General features: G+C 39.5%; 1 pseudogene; it reads right to left on the bottom strand.

Annotated features, from left to right (window-relative positions):
* Positions 1-6,232: 6,232 nt before the first annotated feature.
* Positions 6,233-16,219, bottom strand: LOC117486611 (annotated as a pseudogene).
* Between the last annotated feature and the right edge of the window lie 9,950 nt (positions 16,220-26,169).

Consider the following 26,169-nt stretch of genomic DNA (forward strand, 5'->3'; position numbering starts at 1 on the left):
ACCACCGGCTCTATGATGCTGAGATACTCCACCGCACAACTGGTTACTCTCAATAGGCGCGTTCACACCAAGTACTTTCCTGTACTTAGTTCCGGCACTCAGAGCCCCGGCGCTTTTAACCCCAGGGCACTTAGTACAGATCGCGTTCACACCGGAGTACTTTTCCCTGAGGGAAGATTACGCAAATGAGCCGCTGACGTCACTTCTTCTTCTTCTGCTTTGGCTTTACTGGCAGGCCGCAAACCACTTCACGGTGAGTACAGTAGGTGGCGGTATGCACCTTAAAGTTGTTTGCAATCCGCTGCAAAACAAGAGAAGAAGAAGAAGAAAAACTTCCCGCGTATACTGCGACGCCCACCCACTCGCTGTACATTAGGCGTCTGTTGTTTACCTTCCGACCTCAGACATGATGGAGATGGAGTCGACTGAAGTTGTGCTGTTTGTGCTCATGTTATACAGCTTTGTAACTGAGTTAATGCAGCCTGAGCAACTGGCGTACAATAACAAAACAAGCCGAGCACGAGTGGTGGTGGAGAACGCTTTTGGCAGACTGAAGGGCAGGTGGCGGTGCTTGATGAAAAGAAACGACTGCAAGATGGACCAGATCAAAACCCAGGTGGCAGCATGTTGCATATTACATAACCTTTGTGAAAGTAATGAGTACAGGGAGGAATGGACTGCCTTACCGGCGACCCAGCTTGATGGGCCAGCCATTGCCGAGGCTGGGGGGCAAGACACGCGCACAGCCCTTATGAGGCATCTGAACAGCGTGTAAATTGTAAACATTTTGACAATAAAGCTGATCTTTTGTACAGTGCTTTTGTTTCTCTCTTTTATTTTCCAGTCAAGACAGGCAACATTACAATAGTGTACAGTGTGGCAATATAATAACAATAAACTGTGCCAGGTGTTTTGTATGCACAGTAAATAGGCTCAGCAGCAAACCCACCTTTATTATATATATATCTTCCTGAGACCCACTGCATCCGTCTGCCATAAACACTATGGAAACATACATGTTAGTTTCGGCCCATAGTGGACTCCATTTTGTGTTGTGTAAAATGGGGGGGGGGAATTAAAAGTTTGCAAATCCCCATGTCCTCCTCAGAGGACAATCATAAAAACATTTAGTTTTAGGTCAAATAATATTTAAAATGATATAAATTATCATATGTGTGTATGTGCCCCTGCCATTCCTCCACAAGGTTGCAACATTGATGATAAATAAATGACAAATAAAGCTTTGCCAGTTTATAACCGATGAAACATGATGGTATCAGAATAATCACTTACATGTGATGTATAGGATGCTACACAGGTCACTAAAGATAAAGTGTCAGGAGAAATAAGCAAGATACAGGATCTGTTTAATCGCCATGTAGGTTCTCTTTATTGCACTCTCAAGACATAACAGTAAATAGAACATTTTTAATGTAAATAAAATAGAAGTTGTACATGTAAGTTAACATTATCAATATAAAATAAAGTGTCAGTTGTATCAAGACTATATAATAACAGTAATAACTATAATATAAAATAAACTGTCCCAGGTGTAGGCATAGGCTCAGCAGCATACACACCTTAGTGCAAAGTTGTGTGTCAGTATTAATAAAAACAATACAAAATAAACTGTCCCAGGTGTAGGGATAGGCTCAGCAGCAGACATTGTTAACAGTGGCAACTATAGGGAGGAAGACCTGTTGGCTTTCACTAGCTGGGAAAGCACTTCCAGAAACCCATTCTGAAAAGTGGTTTGCCGCTCATCCTGCACCGACACTTCATCCTGGTGCTCCATCATCGTGAGCATCTTGTCCTCCGTTTCCTGGGCCTTGGTGAACAGCACCATCTGATCCCCGTGCATCGACTCTTTCACCACGGCACGCCGGTCCTCCAACGCCTCGACGGTGTCAAAGAAATTCACATCCCGTGCCCGCTTTCCTAAGAGGGGAAATAAGCAAGATACAAGATCTGTTTAGTCGCCATGTAGTTTTACAACATACGAGGAATGTGTTTACTAGTCAACATTGGACAGGGTGCAGGCCGGGACAAGACAGTGTACACAATGCAGGTGTATAGTAGAAGATAATATAGGATCAAATAGCATAAAATATATATATATATACACACACACTGTGTGTGTGTGTGTGTGTGTAGCTGCCGCTCAAAGTGCCCTTATTTATTGTTTTGTATTTTTGAAGAGTGCTTCATGTATGTTTGAACTTTGTTTAATTTTGTTGAGGCAAGTTTTCTTACCGGAAGTCATGTGACCTCTAGCCCGGATGTTTACAATGTTTGTGAGAGAGTAAAAACGGCGCGAAAATTTGTAAACACCGGTCTAGGCGTATATGTTTTCACGCTGTTTCATAATTGTACCAAGAAGGAAATAAACGTGATTGTGAACATCAGTACGATGCGTAACGTTCTTTCAAGACCAAGTTACAGTGTGTGTACCTTGCGTTTGGTTGCTGGTAAGGGGGACGAGCAAGCGCTGTGATCTGGAAGGGAAAGCTCGCTTGTTTCCAATCCTGAGAGTTGTCCAGCCTCGCCTGAAACACACGATTAGTGCCATGAGTTAGTGAAGCAAATTACAGAAACACTGCACAGTTATTCACAAGTCAAAACGTTTTCATAGCGGCCGAGAATATCTAGCTAGCTAGATGTTATTAGCTAGCTCGGGGCCAGTGTTAGCCAGTTCAGCCTAGCATGGCTAGCTTGATCTACTGAGCAAATAAAAGTACATCTGAGACCATTATTGTGCAGATTAAAACCCCAGTGCATGTAGTTGATTTTACCTTCGTCGTGGTCGTCGTCGTTGGCCACTGAATCCGCCGTTTGAGCGGCCTCCCACACCATCGTGCCCGAATCGAAGGTCGATGCTGTCCCGGAGAAAAGGTCTGTGGCCTAGCAAAGCATCCAAGCGCTCGTACCATTTACTGGTCTTCCGGTCGTTACCACTCTTGTTATTATAGTCTTTAATTTTTTTGTAGTCCTGCCTGAGTTTCTTTATTTTTAGCCGGTATGCCGTGGCGCTGTGCACGATTCCCAGCTCCAGTAACTTTTTCGAACAACGCTCGAACATTTTGGAGTTGGGTACTGGCTTCAGTAGCATTCCCTGGGTCGCGTCCTCAGCGTAGATTTCCAGAAGCGCCGACACCTCCTCATCACTCCACCGCTCCGATGATTTATTGATGCTTGCAATAACTGCTTTCAAAACAAACTACTCTCCGTTGGTGCGCTGGGTTTATGTAGCGAGCAAATAAAATGGCGGCTCTACAAAACATTTCAGAGTTTTACGGGGCGTGGTTTGCAATTCGCCCAGCCAATCAGAACACTTTTTTCCCCAGGAAAGTACGATCTCTCAGCAGGCACTAAAAATGGGGGTAAAAGTTCCCGAGATTAAGTACTCTTTTTGGTGTGAACGCGACATAAGGGGTACTAACGGAACTAAACGTGAAAAGTACGGGGAAAAGTACTCCGGTGTGAACGCGGCTAATAGTTGTATCATGCAACCTCTATGCTTAGCAGTCATCAACAAGCTTGGGCTGTTACGTAGCATACCCCAGTACATCCATAGAGGCTCTCGGTGTAGGTTTGTTGTCGCTGGGTCGGAGCCTCTCTCCAGCTGGTCCTGCGCGCACCGTCCCTGGCTCGCTACGTCATCACAACAAACCTTGCACGTGCATTGGCAATCTGAAGGCCCTGGTCTGTTGCTGGTAATTGCTAAGTTAGTTTGACAGAATTATTGTATTTTTCCTGCCATTACAAAAAGTTATTTTTAAAGTCTATTTCTATTAAATAGGAGTTAGATTTACTACAGCTCCCTCTGGTGGATAAAAGTGAGAATTACAACAGCGCACTCTGCTGGTTGTACTAAATTGTTGCATATCACATTAGGAATAATTAATAAAGGCATTACATTACACATTTTAGTTAGAACTACGATTACGTACTGGAGTTTCATTTCAAGTATTAGTTAATACATTCTTTACCATTTGGATAAAGATTACATGTGGATTCTAAATTAGAATCCATAACACATAGTATTTTGGCGAAAAACTGTAGTGTATATAAATACATTGTTTTTTTTAATTGAGGTATTGTAGTCAACACATTTTATGACATTTGCATTATTTCATAAACTTTAGTGTATATTGATACACTGATTACATTTTTTCGTTATTCATATTTTTCTAACTCAACTCAGATTTTAAAATTAAAAGCATTACACATAATATTGTTTCATTAACACTAGTGTACATTAATACACTGTGTATTTAGATGTTCATATTTAAAGGTAGGGTAGGTAAGTTTGAGAAACCGGCTCGAAATACACTTTTTGTTATATTCCATGGAATGCTCTTAACATCCCGATAGCAATGAATATCTGAAGTGCTTTGACAAAAAATCCATAAAAAATGTCATCTGTGGAAGCTGTGGTACTGTAAAAAGCACGACCAATCATTTTAGCCGGCCCGGCTAAAATGATTGGATGGCCTACCTGCCTGTCAGCCTTCCATCTGTGCACAAACTTATCTCGTGCCCTCATTGGTCATGTGCGCGTTCGTGTGTGTTGGAGGAGGGGCTCTGTAAGGAAGTGGCAGATTTTCTCCGGTTGTGTATTTTCAAATTCTAGCGATCTCGAGCCGGTTTCTCAAACTTACCTACCCTACCTTTAATAAATGTTTCATTATTCATATTTCGCTAACTCCAGGAAAGAGACCGGGTAATACACCTCTCTTTGGCTCATCACCAGGACGGAGCTGCCATCCATGGAGGACCTTTACTCCCAGCGGCTCAGGAAGAAATCCCTACGGATTATCAAAGACCCCCATCATCCCAGCCACAAACTGTTCTTTCTGTTGCCGTCTGGCAGACGTTACCGCAGCATCCTGGCAAGGACAAGAAGATTCGGAGACAGTTTCTTCCCGCGGGCAGTGAGACTGTTAAAAAATTGAACTGCTAAAACAATTTCATAACATTCATCAGCTACTTAGTAATATATATCTACTATCTAATATATATCATTCCAATAACTTGTATATAGACTCGTACTGCACTATTCCACTTTTTAACTGTTAAACAATTGAACTGCTAAAACAATTTCATAACATTCATCTGCTACTTAGTAATATATATCTACTATCTAATATAGATCATTCCAATAACTTGTATATAGACTCGTACTGCACTATTCCACTTTTTTTTTCTCTCTCACTTTATTTTAGAACTATTTTTCTTTTTGTATTACTTTCACTATCTGTATTATTATGTTGCATTGTTGGAGAAGCCTGTGACCTAAGATTTCCAACGACATAATTACTCTGTAGCTATGTTAGTTTGACAATAAAGAACCTTGAACCTTGAACCTTGATACCCTTTTCAAGGGAGCGTTCTGGTTCTTGGAGGCCAACATCCCCGTTGTGAAAAGGAAGAATTCGTTCTGAGGACCCAGCAATCCCTCTTTTATCCCCATCCACCGCATGACCCAGCTAAACTCCTTTACTGTTAGCGCCAGCTGAGCCTAGGAGCGTCCCAACTGCACGCCTCGGGACCCTGACCAAGCGTCGCTCCTGGACGTTTATGGAGTGAGACTGTGTTGTATTGGCTACACCGCGACACTACTGCCTGGACGGCTGGTCTTCCGGCCTCACGGCTGTGTCTGTCTGCACAGCTGGCTTGCCTGCCCTATTGGCTACACCGCTACACTACTGCCTGGCGGGTGTTGCTCTTGGCCTGCATTGCCTCTTGGTGTCACCTTGCCCTTCACTACAGGGCCATATTTTAAAAATTGTTATAGTGGATTGTTCGATAAAATCTCTGTTCATGATCAGTTATTTCATTGACCCTGTTGAGTTAAGCTTGTTTTGTTTATTTACTTCAATATTAAGTAGACTGTTGGGTTCATTTCCGTTTCTTTTGTTTAGTTGTTTTCGACCCTGTTGCTCTAAACTTGTTTTGTTTATTTCAGTTAATATCAGTTATATTTCGTAGTATTATTGACTTCTTATTGTCTTTATACTTATCTTATGTGTTGGTCTGTGTATTAATTGGTATTGACTGGTGTATTGGTGGCGGCTTCCCCCTTTTTGTGTGTCGTGATGTTGGTGGCGTTGTCTGGCTTTTGGTTAAATAGGATTTCAAAGAAACACTCCCACGTGCCGCCACAACATCTCACATCAACTACCTTTCATAGTAAGCAGAGAAAAACAAGAGTTACAGACATAATTCAAGTGTAACAGCTTAAGCTTTATTTCAGCATGAATTGTATCGTATTATATGATTCAACACAGGGAAACACTCCTTGTGCTTTACTCTGCTGCTTCTTTTCCCTGTAAGAAAAAAACAGATACATGGTTTTTGTGAGTTTGAATAAACTATAGGTGACAAAGAGGATTATAAACAGTTAATTTCATAGTAATTAAAGCTAAAGCTTTGTGAAGTGAACGTAAAGATTCTGCTTATTTTGCCCTAAACCGACATATAGTTACCTTGCCAGAGTCACGGCCCTTTGCTCTCAGTTTATTGACCTGGGTCTCTGCAATGTCAGCACGCTCCTCAGCCTCCTCCAGCTCATTCTGGACCTTCCTGCACTTGGACAGATGGACATTGGCCTGCTCCTCCTTAAATACAAGAAGTATAAACATGTTTCAGTGTTTAAAATCATCTTTTGTGAATTAAATGAGACATGGAATCAAGTTCCCAATGTTTGGAATATATATGTGTTGTCCTTACCGCCTCCTCAGCCTGCCTCTTGTAGGCCTTCACCTTCAGCTGCAATTTGTCAACCAGATCCTGCAGCCTGGCAACATTTTTCTTGTCCTCCTCAGTCTGAGATAGAACGTTTAGATTTGCATGTTTTAATATTTTAAAATGTTAGTTTGTAGGATAATATTTGTACTGTACATGTTAACTATGAAAGTGACTTTACCTGATAGGTGAGCTCCTTAACTCTCCTCTCGTATTTGCGAACACCTTTAACAGCATCTACTCCACGTCTCTGTTCAGCCTCAACCTCTCCCTCCAGCTCACGCACCTTTTGAATAACATTAAAACATTAAGTATCCAGCCTTTTTCAAAGTCTTTCTTCAGATATGTAAATCTTAGTGTGATTCTTTTACCCTAGACTCAAGTTTCTGGAGCTGCTTCTTGCCACCCTTCATGGCCAGGTTCTCAGCCTCATCCAGACGATGCTGCAGGTCCTTAACAGCAACCTCCAGGTTCTTCTTCATCCTCTCCAGATGAGCACTAGTATCTTGCTCCTTCTTCAGCTCCTCAGCCATCATAGCAGCCTGGAGGAGTCAGCAAAACATGTTCATTAGAAATATCTAGAAAAAAAACATTGCTGTTAAAGTAAAAACACATGACATTGAAACCTACATCAGTGATGGCCTTCTTGGCCTTCTCCTCTGCATTCCTTGCTTCCTGAACAATGTCATCCACTTCACCCTGGATCTGGACCAGGTCTGTCTCAAGCTTCTTCTTGGTGTTCACAAGGCTTGTGTTCTAAAAGGTTAAAAGATTTAGCCTCCTAAGTCAACACCTGTCTAATATTCACAATATCTCATTAGATTCTTGAGTTATTGAACAATTGATTGTTCACCTGAGAGTGCAGAAGTCCAACACGCTCACTGGCATCAACCAGCTCTTGCTCAGCAATTTTGCGACTTCTCTCTGTCTGTTCCAGAGCAGCTCTAAGTTCCTCAATTTCAGCCACCATAAGACCGTTTCTACGATCCACCATAGCAGCCTGCTCCTTGAATTCATCCTGGGCTCTGACAGCATTATCAAGGTGCAGTTGAGCATCCTAGTGATAAAAAGATCAGAAATATATCCAGGAATGCCAAAATGTAGCCTTAAGAAATATATGATATGTAACACTTGTGTTTTATACAATACCTTCAGCTGTGCCTGCACATTCCTGAGCTGCTTCTGGGACTCAGCAGCCTGCCGGTTGGCATGGCTGAGCTGAATCTCCATCTCATTCAGATCTCCCTCCATCTTCTTCTTGATTCTCAGGGCATCGTTCCTGCTCCTGACCTCCGAATCCAGAGTGCTCTGCATGGAGTCAGTCACTCTCTGGCTGTTCCTCTTGATCTGTTCCATCTCTTCATCTTTCTCTGCCAGCTTCCTGTCCACCTCACCCTTAATCTGGTTGAGCTCCAGCTGAACACGAAGGATCTTAGACTCTTCATGTTCCAGAGTTCCCTAATGAAATCAAACAATTAAACACTCATCTTTGCCTTCAAACACTGATATATTTGTCAATGATTTTTAATGTTATAAACTCCCAGGAAAAAAAAGTACCTCAGCCTCTTCAAGAGCTGTCTGGATCTCAGTCTTCTCTGTCTCCACCTGCTTCTTGGACTTCTCCAGCTCATGGATGTTCTTGCCAGTCTCACCAATCTGTTCAGTCAGATCTGAGATCTCCTCTGCAGAAAGATACATGTGTTTTATCATATTGTTGAACCTTAAATTGTAAAATATATATATTTTTTTACATTATGTAGAACTCACGTTGCAGATTCTTGTTTTCACGCTTCATGGTGTCCAGATGATCAAGAGCCTCCTCATAAGAGTTCTTCATCTTGAACAGCTCAGTGCTGAGAGAACGAGCCTCCTTCTGTGCTCCCTCAAGCTCTGCCTGACCCTCCTCGTACTTCTGCTTCCACTCTGCCAACACCTGAATAATACAATTCATACAGTTCATTTGGTTATGTTCACGTAAGAGGGCGAAATAAATATTCATGTCATCGTTTGTGTGGTTTGGCCACATAAAGTAAATTGTGTTACCTTGTCAAAGTTCCTCTGCTTTTTGTCCAGGTTGGCAGCAAGGCCATTGGCCCTCTCCACATCAATCATGAGGTCCTCCACCTCACACTGGAGCCTCTGTTTGGTTTTCTCAAGAGAAGCACTCTTGGAATTCACTGCCTCAATCTGTTCCTCAGCCTCCTGAAGGCGCTGGGCAAGCTTTTTCCTGTTTGGAAATTGAAGTATTTGTGGCTCAGTTAAACTCGTAAAGTTACAAGTTATTTTCTAATTATATTTGCATATATGAAAGTAAGAAGCTATACACATTTTAAAATACTAATATCATTACCAGCAATTCAGGAATCAGTAGAGTTGTTGCTTAAATGCTACACTTCTGGCCATTTAACAGTTTGAATGTCACTCACTTGGATTCCTCAAGCTCCTCAGTGCGCTGGATAGCATCAGTTTCATACTTCGATCTCCACTGAGCCACCTCACTGTTGGCCTTGGACATTCCACGCTGCAGCTCAGCCTTGGCCTCCTGCTCCTCTTCAAACTGCTCCCTCAGCAGATCACAGTCATGGCGGGCTGATTGCAGGCCATGGGCAAGAGCATTCTTGGCCTGTTGTAAGAAATATTATTAACCTTTACACAATTTCTAAATCACAAACAAATCATACAAATACACACTATCTTAATGGTTTCTTACCTTAACCTCCTCCTCAAGCTGTCTCTTCAATTCATCAATCTGCTGTGTGGAGGCCTGCTTGCCTCTGGTCAACTGAGAGACAAGAGCTTCCTTCTCTTCAACTTGACGGCTGAACTCACCTTGTGTGAAATATATTATAATACGTTAGTTTGTGTTACGTTTCTCAATCATACACTCCACAGATCATTCACCAAAAACATGTAGATACCATTTTCTGTCAGGAGACGTGCTTTCTGTGAACTTGTGTCATTGATTTGGCGGACGTTTTCATCATTCTTGGTCTTCAGTTCGCTAAGTTGGTCCTCAAGAGTACGGCACATCTTTTCAAGATTTCCCTAATGAGGAAGAAATAAACAAGATCAATGATCAGATTTTATTCACAGAATAATTGACATGTACTATATTCATATTGGTAACATAATATAATATAAAAAAAGCATGTCATGCTAGTGTACCTTTGCCTTAGCAACATTCTCCATGTTGCTAGAGAGGTCATCAATCTCCATCTTGTATTCACTCTTTTCCTTCTCAAGCTTCTGCTTGACACGCTGGAGGTTGTCGATCTGCTCTCCCAGCTCAGCAACACTGTCAGCCTGCTTCTTGCGAAGGGCAGCAGCAGTTGCTTCATGCTGCAGAGTGGACTCCTCAAGATCACGACGGAGCTTCTGGAACTCAGCCTCACGCTTCTTGTTCATCTCAATCTGAGCAGCGGTGGCACCTCCAGCCTCCTCCAGCCTCTCACTGATCTCTTCAAGTTCCCTGGAGAGGTCAGCTCTCTGCTTCTCAACCTTGGCACGAGCTGCACGCTCAGCCTCAATCTCCTCTTCCAGTTCCTCAATACGAGCCTGTTGAATGTAGATGTTTTATCTTTTAGCAATCATTCACTTTATTACACATAATAGCAAATGTATGCAGTATTGTTAAGTGTAACACAATATCTCACCTGGAGCTCCTTGATCTTCTTCTGGAGCTGAGCACCCAGAGACTGCTCATCTTCAATCTTGCTAAGGAGCTGACTGCATTCAAAGTCCTTCCTGTGAAATTGATCAAGTGCATTGAGTTCATGCAATTGAACACTTCTTTAAAGAAATGTATGTTGTGCAAACAGAAAAACGAAGTTACTTTTTGATTTTCTCATCAGACTGCTGCTTGTCATTCTCAAGATCCATTATGGATTCCTGGGCCAGTTTGAGATCTCCCTCAAGCTTTCTCTTGGTTCTCTCAAGGTCCATACGCAGCTTCTTCTCTTGCTCCAGAGAACCCTCAAGCTAAACAAAGGTATACCATTTTAATGATCATGTTCAAGAATAATCTTGCTTTGCCAAATCAAGTGACTGTAAACTTACATCATCCACTTGCTGCTCAAGCTTGGTCTTGGCCTTAGTCAGAGTGTTGACTTTGTCTTCCTCTGCCTGCAGGTCATCAAGAGTCTGCTGATGAGCCTCCTGAAGGGCTTTCTTTTCCTTGGTCAGCTTAGCAACGCTCTCATCCTGAGAGGCCATCTCCTCGGTCAGGTTCTTCACCTAAGTGTGCAAGAAATCGTCAATACTAAGAACACTATCAGTTCACTTCACTTAATGGACAGATTATGAATTCCAAACCTTGTTCTCAGTGGCATGTTTCTCCTTCTCCACTTTGGCCAAGGTAAGCTCCAGGTCATCAATATCCTTCTTGAGCTCAGAGCATTCATCCTCCAGCTTTCTCTTTTTGGCAGTGAGCTCAGCATTCATTTCTTCTTCATCCTCCAGTCTCTCAGTTGTCTCTTTGAGTTTGGCCTCCATCTGAATCTTACTCTTGATAAGTCCCTCACATCTTTCCTCAGCATCAGACAGATTTTCTCCTTCCTAGACCATTTTTATGAAAACAGACGTTAGCGCTTTCATATTCGCAAACATGAAAAATCTTATTTGTCTGTTGATGTTTACTTACAGATGAGACTTGCAGCGTCAGATCATTCTTCTCCTGCAGAAGGGAAACCATCTTCTGCTCCAGTTCCTTCTTCTTGGCCAGGGCAGTAGCCAGGTCACTTTTCATTTTTTCATAGTTCTCCTTCATATTTGCCAGCTCCTTCTCAGTTTCAGCACTCTGCAGCAGAGGCTTAATCTTGTAGTAGACCTTCATCCATGGCCAGTGTTTCACATTCATGAAGGAGCGCACGTTGTACTGGATGGTATAAATGGCATCCCTGTGGAAAGTAAATTGCTGTTAGGAACTAAATATGTATTATTAATGTCATGACTTTTCACTGAAACGTGCTGTTTTCAACATGCCTCCTTGCTGTCATCTCCACAAACTCCCTTCTCATGAGGAAACCACGGCATATAGCCTGAGTCATGGTGACCAGAGATGCCAGTTTTTCATCTCTCATCTCCTCAAGGGTACCGAGCAGACCAGCCTTGAAGAACACCTGAACACAGAGAGAACATACATGTATTCTATTTTCAACCAAGTCAGACTTGCAGTATGATAACCAAGTAATGGTCAATTAAATAGTCATTCAAAAAACGTTTAAAATCTGAAGAACCCCCTTAGACAGAATGTCATAACATTTCCAGAATCACTTGGTGTACAAGGCAAGATTTAAAATACCTATCAATGGTCACTTGGGGCGACATTTCTCCACTTCCATGTCTTAATCGTTCCTTCATTCATGGCCTTATTTTCCGTCACAATAATACAATAATGTGAGACGTTTTGGCGATGTCATTCCATCAAGCAGGAATTAATTGACAGCCCTTGATAAGAACACTGAAGTATATAAATGCAATCAAGGTGCTAACCTTTGTGTGTCCGAATCTGTACTCATCATGAGGAACATCAATTGACCCAAGCAGCTTCTCTGAAGCCTTCTTGTTGTCCATGAACTGACCCTCAGGGATGACACTGGCATTCAGTATCTTGTATCTATATGAAAAAGTTTATGTTTAGTGAAAGCATTTTATTTCTAATAATTTTCATTAAAAACATATTTTCAAATAACTATTGATACCTCTGCTTGAAGTCAGCATAGGGGATTCTGCTGGGGAAACCTTTTCTGCAGATTCTAATACCCTCCAGGACACCATTACACCTGAGCTGGTGGATAACCAGGTGGTTCTCCATCAAACCTGAACAAACACATTTCATAATGAATTCTAATGACATGTCTATGTTGAAGCCATACAAAATGAATTCCGTGCAAACAAAACCTAACCCAGTCATCAAGACTATCAAGGTCTGTTGTATATGTACCTGGAGTCTTTGTCTCATTGGGAATCAGACAGCGCACAAAGTGAGGATGGGTGGCCCTCAAGTTAGTCATCAGCTTGCCCAAGTTCTCCTGTAGATCAAAAATGGTAACATGTTAGTTTGATTACAAACCGACATATTGTTAAGATGAGAATGCAATGTACCTTACCCTAAACTGTGAAGACACAGTCTGCATAGAACCACCCTTCTTCTTGCCTCCCTTCGCTCCCTTCTCTGTTGATGTTTTGTTAGAATGTCACACAAGTAACAGTTGATGAGATAAAATAATAATACAAATATATGGAAATGAGTTTGAGTTAACTGTAGTTAAAATCATACCTTCAACTACTGGAGGATACAGCAGACCCAGCAGTTTCACTGAGGATTTCTGGTACAGCAGAATGACAGAGTCATTCAGGGGATCCTTGTTCTTGTCCAGCCAGCCAGTGACGTTGTAGTCCACGGTACCAGCATAGTGCACCATGGCGAAGTGGGCCTCAGCCTTGCCCTTTGCGGGCTTTGGCTTCTCAAATGCTTTGTTTTTGCCAAGATGCTGGTCATACAGCTTGTTCTTGAAGGATGAGTCTGAGGCCTTGGGGAACATGCACTCCTCTTCAAGGATGGAGAAGATGCCCATGGGCTTGACAAAGTTGAAAGAGGTATATCCTTTAGTGATACATTATAACAAATAAAAAAACAGATACATATGATGACAAAATGAAGTGTTTACCTTTTCAATCAGCTCAATGCAGGCAGCCAAGTCCATACCGAAGTCAATGAACTCCCAGATAATACCCTCCTTCTTGTACTCCTCTTGCTCCAGGACGAACATGGTGTGGTTGAAGAACTGTTGCAGTTTCTCATTGGTGAAGTTGATGCACAGCTGTTCCATGCTGTTGTACTGCGTTGGGACAAATAATCAGAATGATCTCTTGCAACAGGCAATAATAATGATTTTGACTTGAAAAGTAGCATTTTCAGAATTTCTTACATCAAAGATTTCAAAGCCAGCAATATCCAGGACTCCAATATAGTACTGCCTGGGTTGTTTGGTGTCCAACATCTGGTTGATACGGATGACCATCCACAAGAACATCCTCTCATAGATAGACTTGGCCAGGGCAGGCACTGCGTTACTCACCTGAATAAAAACAAGCATATCATTTCATCATGATTGCTAAACAGTTTTTATAAAATGCTGGATAACTGGTATTTTGAGTCATTTGATACATAAATAAACTTCTTAAAAGTAGAGCTAACTTTCCTACTGCATCTGGTGTTAAAAACTGACTGGAGATTTGATTTGACCTAATATAAAAACACATATACTGTACATTTGAATGAAGGGTTACCAGTAAATCTCTATTACCTGAGGTACAGTCTGTCCCTTGGTGACATAGTCATTTCCGACCTTCACTCTAGGATAGCACAGAGCCTTCAGCATGTCAGTGGAGTTCAGACCCAGCAAATAAGCAACCTTGTCAGCATCTGAAAATAATTCAGAAATGTCCATCATAATTTGTGAAGAACACAATGTTACCAATGTCTAAGCTCTAAGCTTTGAGCTAAGATGAAATACTCACTCTCTGTGCCATCAGGCTCAGCCTGCTCCTCACGCTGCTTTTGCTTGAACTTCATGTTACCATGGTGAAGCACAGCACCGGTCATCTTGTAAATGCTCATCTTCTCTTCATTAGTGAAGCCCAGGATATCAATAGCATTCTGATTTCAAAAGAAGTGCCCATACAAAACATAAACCCTTTTAGAAAATGAACTTGAAAGAGCCGTTTTGATTTTGCATGTCAGCACAGAATAAATGTAAACATCACTTACATCAGTGGCTTCCAGCTCAACTTTGTCATCAATGCTGGCCACAGTGATATGACCCTGACTGCACATGGGGAAGTCGTAGGGGTTGGTTGAAATGAGTGACAATTCTGCAGATTTAAGAAAGGGGAAAACATGTCAATAAACGTGTTTCATATGTAAAGCTGTAGGATAAACAATATGCAATATTTGAATCTTCTTACCGATCAGCTCAGGTATGTGGGCAGTCATCATCTGGTAGAAGATATGGTAGCCTCTCTCATCAGGAAGCTGGAATGTGACTCTAGACTTCTCCAGCAGATCTACAAGTTTTGATCATGTCAGAGCCAGGCTAAATCTTACTTACAGTAGTTTGTATACTATAAGGATTGTTACTTACAAGTCTCAATATCAGCACTAGCCAGTTTGCCAGATGCGTGGAAATGGATTCTGATGAATTTACCCTGTTTGGAATGACATAATCATTAACGTCCCTCCACATGTGCAATATGTCAACATTATCCTCTCGTGTGTAGAAACTGTTCCATACTTACAAAACGAGAAGAGTTGTCATTCCTCACAGTTTTGGCATTACCATAAGCCTCCAGCAGGGGATTGGCTGCAATAATCTGATCCTCCAGTGAACCCTATAAACCCAGTTTGGAACTGCTATCAGGAAATTACTTTATTTCTTAATCCCTTGACAAATTATAAAGGTAAAGAATCTTGATTTTTAATCATCATAGAGTTACATACCTTTGATGTGTCTCTCGCCTTGCCTCCACCAACTGAGATGGTTGCAAAGTACTGGATGACACGCTTGGTGTTCACAGTCTTTCCAGCACCAGATTCTCCACTAGGTATAGAGAGAAATTATATAAAATTTGATCAAGATATTTACCGTTTTTGAACAAAGTCAACAAATGTAAATGTAGCAAACTTACGTGATCAAGACAGACTGGTTCTCCCTATCTGTTAAATGAAAAATAGAACAATTTAATATGTGTAACTGAAAGAGCAACCTTGTTTCTGATAAATTCTACATTGGTGTAGTAATGACTTACCAATAAGCATGAACTGATAAGCGTTGTCAGAGACAGAGAAGATGTGGGGTGGAGCCTCCATACGCTTCTTGCCTCTGTAGGCATTTACAACTTCCATATCGTACACTGGGAGCATCTTGTAGGGGTTCACAGTGGCACAGAACAACCCAGAGTAGGTCTACAAGGGATCATAGATAATTTAAATGTCACTTCATGTTTCCCGTATCATCTTTTAATGACATTAGGCAAATCGTCTTACGTAGATCATCCATGCTGCATAACGCTCTTTGAGGTTATACAGCACAGAGGCTTCATTGAGATGGGTCATCATGACCATGTCCTCAATCTTGTCATACTTGGGAGGGTTCATTGGAAAGATGTCCTCTTCTTTCACTTCCCTCTCCTAGAACAGGAAATGTGTTAGAATGAGAACTGATCAAATTGAATTCCTTGTACACACTGATTTAATGATACAAACCTCCTCAGTGGTCAAGACTTTGACAGTGACTTTGCCACCATCTTTCTTGAGGATTTTTCCCTTCAAGAACAGCTCCTTGACATCAGACACATAGCAGGCACTCTTGGCATCAAAAGGTGCGCTTTGAGCCTCAATTCTTTCCCTCTCTGGTTTACGGAGGTAAATGGAAGCCGCGCCGTACTGGGCCATCTCCGCGTCTGTACTCATGATTGCGGTCTATGTCTGGGTAGCAAGTCAAACAACATCAATTTTAGAATCATGTCAGCTCATGAATACATTTTATGGTGTTGTACTAAACAGTTAATATATCCACATCAGAATCATTTTCATTGCATCATTACAAGGGACCTTTACTGTAATTCAGGGATGGGCAAATGGCGGCCCGGCGGCCCTCAGATTAATTTATAAACAACGTAATTAATAAAAATAAAAATAATTAAAAATATATATATTTTTTTTTAACTTGTAGTACTGATACCGTCCACTAGTCTCCTAGTTACGTCGCGAGCTGCGTACATGATTTCGTTCGGCAGCCACATACCGGGAAATAATCTGTGACGTTTTTGTGTGTATTGTGTTTGTTTCCCGGGGAAACACTCACAAGAAACACCGGCTGTTGTTATGCCTGCTGTGACGTTAAGTTACCGCTTGTAATTATTACATTACATTACATTACATGACATTACATGTTACTTGTTAGACGCTTTTATCCAAAGCGACTTACATACTCAATACTGTGGGCAATCCCCACAGGAGCAATTTGGGGTGAAGTGTCTTGCCCAGTGGGGTTTGAACCTGTGACCCCCTGATCCGAACACCAACGCACTACCCACTGCACCACACGCCTCCCAATTATGCCTTTACAAGCTTCAAAGTTGTATTTAGCATCTGAATTTAGCTAAACAAGTTTAATATTCTAAAAACCAAGACTTTGTTTATTTGAAATCAGATGAAAACAAACTGTCACGGACCCTGCCGTGTTATCTATGATTACTATACGCTTTACATTCATAATTTCAGCGGGAGGGAGGGGGAGCGGCACTGAGGAACAGCAAAGAGTTGACAGGTGTCTGTGTTGACATTCCCCTTATTGTGCGTCAGCAGAGGCTACAAGTGTCTTAGGTTCAAGTTAGACAACTAATGTCTGGGTTAGTGTTCATGACTTCATGTTTATGTCCTCTTAATGGTTCATCTCAATGCACACACATTTTCCGTGCTTTATTCCACTGTTAAATAACCTGTTCAATACAAACATGCCACTTGTCAAAATTAAATAACATTTCTGATATTTGTTTAGTGAGCTTATTAGAGGATGTTCCCTGAAAGATTGTAAAATGCCAATGAAGATGTCAGAAATAGTATATTTCTTAATAATTACATACAATACATGGAATGTGTGTGTGTGTGTTCCAAGTGAATCTGCGGCCCCCTGGTGGCCAGTACATACATTATGTGGCCCCCACCAACATCCAAGTTGCCCATCCCTGCTGTAATTGTATTACGTCGCTCAACTCTGCACACCAAATGTCTATTGCATGTGTGTCTGTCACGTGAGGCCCCTCCTCAGTTTCTATTCCTGAGGTATATTCCCTTTTTCCCCATTAAAGGGGTCCAAATGGCGTACAGATTGTAAAGACTATTCAAGCTCATTTTTTATATTTGGCTGTATAAATAAAATGAAGTAAAAAATGAACACTAGCTTTTACATTTTGAAACCTGAGATCACTGATGTAAAACAACAAACACTTGAAAAAAGAAAATGAATGGTAAAAGTTGTACATACCTTACTCTTCCCACTTGTGAAAAAAATGTCGTATTCCACAAACCTAATGAAAAAGAAAATATTTAGTCAGTGCAGGAAATAAAAAGAAATATTATTATTATTAATAATTATTCATTTTAAAGTTAAGTGAAAAGTATATATTACATTTTGTGTCAGAGGAAAGAAAAGATTGCTTTGAATATCAATAAATACATTATCATGACGTTTTTAACAGATTTCTTAAAATACAATGCATAAGACAAGACCCCCTCACCACAAGCAGGCACTCCACTGGTCATCCACCACACACCTCAAGCAGTCCGTGGACCCCTTATATTCAGTCTGGCTTGCTTACATTGCAGAAGTTCAACAGACTGATGTGCCAAATATGGTAAGGATGACAGATGGGTCATGAGGTATTTAAAATATTTTGCTGATACTACATTTGGGAGAATCCCTACCTTATGTGATAAATTACTAAGGTAGATGACAGTGGACATTATGGTCTAATTATTTTGTAATGGTGCTTGTTTGGTCATTTGTGCCTTTAAATATTAGTAGTAGTGGTTAATTGTTGGGAGATGAGAAAATGAGAGGAAAATCATTTTCTAATTAATGGCAACTTTTATTGGAAATGCAATAGTGAAGCACACAAGTTACTATTTGCATTGCACACAAACAAGTTTAAAATGTATGGCATCCCAATGGGGGTATACTGAGCTCGATCAACGCTATTCTGTTCTCCTGAATAATCATAACATTGGAATACAATAGGGATATTTATTTTGAACTTGAAAATTAATTAATTGTTCTTTTGTGTATGTTTTTGTTTTGTTTATTTGACTGTACCGCACTTTGGTCTTGGGCTTTTATTGTATGTATCTGAGCCACATTTGTTAGGGACCCACTGTCATACTCATGTCATTTGAGTAGTTCCATGTCAACAATGAGTGGGAGGTTACAAGGCTCGCCGTGGATAGGTTGACTGTCTATTGATGAATTAAAAAGAATGTTCTGACCAAAATGGAATGCTTTAAGCAGTAGGAAACATACTGTAAACATTTTTTTCTTTCTTTTTCTCGCCATGACACTGCTTTGAGATGTGCCTTGGATGTCAAGAAATTCAGATTCAGATTTGCTCTACCTAGCAGGGGCAGTGAGAAAGCAGCAGATTGATGGCTCTCAGTAAAGCCCTCCCACTCCATAGTCGTGCTGTGTCAACAGTATCTCATTACACCAGCTCAATGTAATTAGATAGGTGTTGGTGTACTGAGAAGGAAGAGAAAAGATGGGAGGTCAAATGTTGGGTGTTGTGTTGAGGCACAAGACAGTTGTTGAAGCGTATGTAAAAAGCTTGTCTGCTGAGTTACCAAAGTTGGATTGTATGGTGTGAAAACGCTTTGACCACTCATGGTATAATCTTCAAAGATGAGAATAAAAGGGTCTGCAGCTCACCAAGGGTTAAGAGCCTTATAGCATATAGAATAGACTTGTCTTTAGTCAGGCTCCCCAACATCACTCACTAATTTGAGGCTCGAGAAACGATTTATTTCAAGAAGCAAATCAGATCACAGCCAAACAAATATGTGTTAATGTGATGGATTAAATCCAAGCTGCATATAGCACAATTTGAGACATACTGTAGAGCTCAAGAGTCCCCACCACTTACTGTCGTGGATCCTGATTGGACTGGGATTCTTCAACTAAGCAGCATAAGGCACATGGCAGACTGCCAACCGAAGCTTGAACATGTGCCTTTTACTCTATTTCGCAGGATGTAACTCACACCCATCTCCCACTCACTGGCCTTTCAGCCAGACTTTCTAGATGGTACATGAGTCATCACGTTATTTAAACTGTTTGGCTAACCCCTACTAACCTCTAAGAATCCTGGCAGCCTTCCTCACACAGACTTGCGGAGTAATGGTAACGGGATTATGAAATTAGGATAAAATAAAAAAAGGGGGATTTCTAGAATCAAGGTATTGAAATAACACCAAAGTACTCATCCATGGGAGACTAAATGTGTAGCAACATTATAATAAGTCATCATATAAAAGTATTGAATCAGCGGTCAGTAATACTGCCTGAATATGCGTAATAATAGTCAGTTTTTTCTCATAACAGGACACATTTTTGATACAGAACATTCTGGTTTCTTCCTACTAAGGTTTTTATATATATATATATATATATATATATATATATATATATATATACATAAATAAATATCAATACGATTTTTTTTAAGATTATTTAATATATATACAAGACGTAAAATATAAGACAAGCACAAGTTTCTGGTATGGGCCATATTCAATCATACTTTTAGCATTTGCTGCGGGCCAATTAGAAGTGAGCCATAGTTTGGACACCCCTGCCGTAAGAGTAGTGTGGGAATGGCAGCTTTGACAACGCTTTTGGTACTGTCATGTAATCTTTTCCCACATTTATCATTGAAATAACTTATTAGCGATGTAGTTAAATAAACACACATGCTTTCTAACCATCCACTGTTTCTGGCTTTCGTGAATTCACAATGACTGTGTCGCCCTTATGAAACAAAAATATATTGTAATATATTGGTAAATATAATACAATATACTGGATCATACATTTCCATATATGGGAAAGTAGTCCTTATATTTTTAAATATATTGCAATATATGCATGGACCATGTATGGCTATATATTGATATATATAAAAATAATATATTGCAATGAAAACAAAATCTGCACTATACATTTTATATGTAATAGTTTTATTGAAACACTCATTTATCTTTCATGAGTTACACAAGTTTACATAAAATTGAACAGATATTCACAAACAGTTATCTCACTTCGTTTTGTATAGTTACCCACTTTATATATGAACATATGTTTGATGGTATATATTAAAAAAGTACAAATACTCCATTGTCCATTGAATGATGGAAAATAATATACAGTTTATAAATATATACAGACACACACATATATGCACGCATATATATATGCATATATGCACGCATATATATGCATATATGCACGCATATATATATGCATATTTATATATATATGCATATATAAATATGCATATATATTCACATATATATATATATATGCATATATGCACGCATATATATGCATATATGCACGCATATATATATGCATATATGCACGCATATATATATATGCATATATATATAAATATGCATATATATACACATATATATATATATATGCATATATATAAATATGCATATATATATACACATATACTTACTTCTTATTTCTATTTGTTTAATATATATGTTTATTTTGAAATTGGAAATAACCCAGTACTGAGATATTCTTGGAAATTAAATGAGAATCCATAAAACAGCTTGCGTTTGGATTCTGTTTACGGCCGACTGGCTATTTGGAGTGGAATGCAGCCCATCCACGGCAGACAGCCCAAACAGTATTCGAATGCGCCACTTCCGGCTGACAGTGGCTGACCTCCGTCTTCGCTAAACATAACTCTCTAAAATGTGTTAACAATCTCATTGGACACATTACGTGCCAGTGATCATCACCAATCAATCTCACAGATTTCGGGGAGGCCCCCCCCCTCTCCAGCAATAGATTGATCTGATTGGCAGATTCAAATCTGCGTTGATTCTGTCTGTTGATTCTGTCGCTGAGTGTCAAAGAGAAAGCATTCATCAGGTGCTTCGAAACGGAAAATTAAAAAGAAACGAGAGGAAAATACAGCACGAGAGTCAGGTATGTGTGTGAGCATTTAAAACTATTTTAAATTGAAATAATTCTGCATGTACACTACAAGTAGTCTAGTTGCTTAATCCGTATGTCCCGTCTCTCGGCACTACACCAGCTACATTAGCTAACGTTAGTTAAATTAGCTATGTTAGTTCCCTCGTGTATGAGTGTATAACCGGTCCGCAGCTTTGTGAACATTCAATTTCGAAGATTTTCGATGTTAGTCAACTGAAGTCGACCCAAAACAGCCAAAAATAGCCGACCTTTAGATCGCTAACATTTTAGCATAAGTCAACATAGCGGAAACTAGCCTAGCGGCTAACGGACATTTTCTGACTGGTGAAGATGATGAGCTATAGTAATGTAACCACAGTTAGTCTATGTGTTCTGATGTTAGTAACTATGTAGGCTAACATTAGTTAGGCTATGTGTTGTGGACTAATGCATTCAAGTTAGTTCACATTTTAGTTGTTATTGCCCCTGCTGACAATTGTGTGGATAATATGTAGCCTACAGTCAATGGAATTTCACATTTTGCTCTCCAATGTATGTTATTTTAATGTTGACCCATAATACTATATATCTATATATTTTACAGGAGCATTGTTGAAATTCATAGGTCGAACTAAGCCTGCAGAACCACAAGTCAAGAGGACAGAGGAGCCAGATAGCAGTGGTGACTGAGGCAGAATAAATAAGGAGAGAGGGCCCATGCAGAGGCAGACATCAGTAGTGAGGAATCAGACCCAAAAGACACGAGGACAGAGGAGCCAGATCGCAGTGGTGAGGAACGCACTGTCATTTAATTTCACTGTAATTTTACTTTTCACATATCACTTTATTCACTATTCAGCTTAGTTATTTATTCAGTTATTTTATTACTGGTACTGCTAATTGCACTATGCGTATTGTTGTATATTGTATATACGTATGTATTTACTACTACTACTTACAAAATCGAGGGTTGTAGCTTTGTGTCAGTACATATTTCAGGGTTTTTCTATGCCTTTGTTCATCTAAATTCTAATACTCATAGGCGACTACAACTCCTGCCGATGCCGAGGCCCAGTTCTCCCTTCCCACCACCCCAGGCTCATTGTGCTAGGTATAACTCTCATTCAATAAAAGTAGTCTTTTAAAGGTGGGGTAGGTCATTTTGGAGAAACCAGCTTGAGTGCGCTAGATTTTGAAAATACACAGCCGGAAAAAATCTGCCACTTCCTTACAGAGCCCCTCCTCCAACACACACAAACGCGCACATGACCAATGAGGGCACGAGATAAGTTTGTGCACAGATGGAAGGCTGACAGGCAGGTAGGCCATCCAGTCATTTCAGCCGGGCCGGCTAAAATGACTGGTCGTGCTTTTTACAGTACTACGGCTTCCACAGATGACATTTTTTAATGGATTTTTTGTCAAAGCACTTCAGATATTCATTGCTATCGGGATGTTCAGAGCATTCCATGGAATATAACAAAAAGTGTATCTCGAGTACCCCACCTTTAAAGATGAATGTAATTACATTTAAAAAAGTTTTAAACAGAACTGTTACAGATGCAGATGCTTGGTCCAAATTCCATAAAATATACCAACCAGTAGCGCCACAAATGTACAAAGCCTATTCTTCCACTATTTGTATTCCCACATTTTTCACCAAGCCAGCCCATGCTTTAATATAGATATTATGGATATTGTTATAATTCCTGCTGTCTTTTGTGAACTTCTAATTATTTGCAATTGTTCTGTTCCACAGATGCTGTAGTAAACCACCATCCAGGGACCAAGACATCAGATATAAGAACATCCATTAACACAAGAATTTGTGAGTTAAGGCACGAAAAAACCAAGATTGACGATTAAATAGGGTACAAGACTGTTTTTTTGGCCCTGTTCCGGACCTTGTTTTAATGAGTGATCAGCTCATGTTTAAAGTTGTCACCAGGTGAAACAAAAAACAAGATTGTTAAATAGGATAACAGACTGCTCTTTTTGGCCCTGTATGAAATAACAATGCATCATTTATTAACTATACCTATACAAAATGTAATACATTTTCCCTTCATTATGTAATAACACCTCCTTTTGTAATAATTTGCCCATTATGTAGTAAACAAGTTCAATGCAAATATGTAATACATGTCGCCACATTTTGAAATATATTATCACATATTGCTGTGGTTATTACAAAATGAGTTGCAAACAATAACATTACAACTGTTTATTTATTTATTCAACCATGAATCATCCTTACTCATAATTTAAAAATATTTCAGTAGAATATCTTTCATTGGCCAAAACTAGATCAAGTGTTACTATATTCATTAGCCAACATGTATATCAACATTAATTTTGGGATATATTTACAGTTTGGTTATGGTTACATAATGAATATTACAGTTTTTTAAAAGGGCAACTCACGCATTTTGTAATGACCATTGCAAAATGTAATAATTTATTACAAAATGCAGGGAAATGTATTTTATATTGCGTTCAGGCTGTTACAGAATGCAGCAGATTATTACAAAATATGGGTTTTATTACATAATTACATGAAAATGTTCGTGAGTCATTACATAATGTGTTGTTTATATGCCTTTTCTTTTATTCTTTCCTTGTCCTTCTTTAAATGAGTATTTTGATAACTGTTACACATTGATAGAAAAAAACAAATTAAGCTTCTCATTATTCAGACTCAGCGCTTAAGCTTCTTTTAAATGTTGATAAAACCAAGGTAATGCTCATTTCGAAAGCTAAAAAGACACCAGAGCCTGTTTTAGATATTGTAACTACGCAAGGAATAAAACTTGAAGTGGTTACCTGTTACAAATACCTTGGTATCTGGCTTGATGACTGTCTCACTTTTAAACGTCATGTCAATAACCTGCTTAAAAAACTGAGGGTTAGGCTACGTTTCTTTTACAGGAACAAGTCCTGTTTCTCGCTTCAGGCCAGGAAAAGGCTAGTCACTGTGACCTTTTTACCTGTACTGGACTATGGTGATCTGATCGATATGAATGCACCTGCCCATTACCTGGTCAAGTTAGATGCCGCCTATCACAGGGCACTGAGATTTGTGACAAACTGTAAAGTATTAACCCATCACTGTACCCTGTATGCAAGGGCAGGTTTGCCTTCACTAACTGTACGGAGGCTCAGTCACTGGTACATTTTTATATACAAAGCCATGTTAGGGAAACTTCCATCCTACATCTGCTCCCTGATCTCACGGCAAATTGTAAGTGGCTACTGCCTGAGATCGCATGCTGTGGTTTTATTAAATGTGCCAACTGCTAGGACTGTCTTAGGGAAGATAGCTTTTAGATGCGCAGCTCCGCTAACTTGGAACAGTCTGAGCAATTTGGTTCCACTAAAAGTTTTTAAAGCAAGGATAGATGCTATCCAATCGGAAACTGTTGGAACCTGTAAATGTTACTAGCTATGTAAACTGTAGTCGCTGTAAATATGCTGTATGATGTCCTTTTTGTTTTTCTGTTATGTTTATATGTATTCATGTGGAACCTACTTGCAGCAGGTCACCCTTGAAAAAGAGATCAATTATCTCAATGGGATTCACCTGCATAAATAAAGGTTTGAAATGAAATGAAATGAAAGATTTTTTTTATCAGAACATGCATTTCTCCTCATTGTGAACATATATTGCACTCATGTTCAGAATATATGGTACGTACATGGTATTTTATAAAACTGAATATATAGTGCAAACATGTCCCCATATTATCGTGAATATATAGCGCATACATGTCCCCATATACTTGTGAATATATAGTACATACATGTCCCCATATAATTGTGAATATATACTACATATATGTCTCCATATACATCTGAATATAGAGTACATACATGTCCCCATATAAATGTCAATATATAGTAAATGTATGTTCACATATATACACAACCAATATATTATATATATATACATATATTACTCAATATATGGAAAGCGGCAATTACTGATGTATTATCCCATATATTGCAATATATTAACACAATATATTATTCTATATATCAATATATTGTAATATATTAACACAATATATTATTCTATATATCTTCAATATATTTTGTAGATATGAATAAATATGTTTTTCATGTTGATTATTAATCAGTATCAGTTGGTGTAACCAACAGCAAGATTTCCTTTATTAAATCTTTTCAATTATCCAGTAAATCAGAAAACAAAATAATGCAATATATTGACAGTTAATATATGGGGAAATATATTTTCTTTGCGTAAGGGTCTGCATAGCTGGAACGCAACATCAACACCAAAACAAAAGTCTTTCCTTTGGTTTCATTTTCAAATAAATGTCCTGGCTGCAGAAAGATGCAGTCTACGATCACAGCGGTTGGTGAGTGCTTATTTTATATCAGTTTAAAGCGGGTTTTATTGAACTATTAAATGAACAGAAACTGTAATGTTTGATGCAGCCTAAAAGCTTTGTATGCAGCTGCAGAATAAAGACTCTGTGATGCTCGTTACCTTAAATGACCTTAGCTATAATACATTTCAGGTCAGGCTGGAGGTCAAAGTTCACATTCCGTCAATACTTCATACGACTTTATATTCAAACTTAAGGCATTAAACGATGTATTACCTTGCAAAACAGGAGTTATGTGATATATAATC

This window comes from Trematomus bernacchii, unplaced genomic scaffold (genome assembly GCF_902827165.1).
Source record: "Trematomus bernacchii unplaced genomic scaffold, fTreBer1.1, whole genome shotgun sequence".
NCBI lineage: Eukaryota > Metazoa > Chordata > Actinopteri > Perciformes > Nototheniidae > Trematomus > Trematomus bernacchii.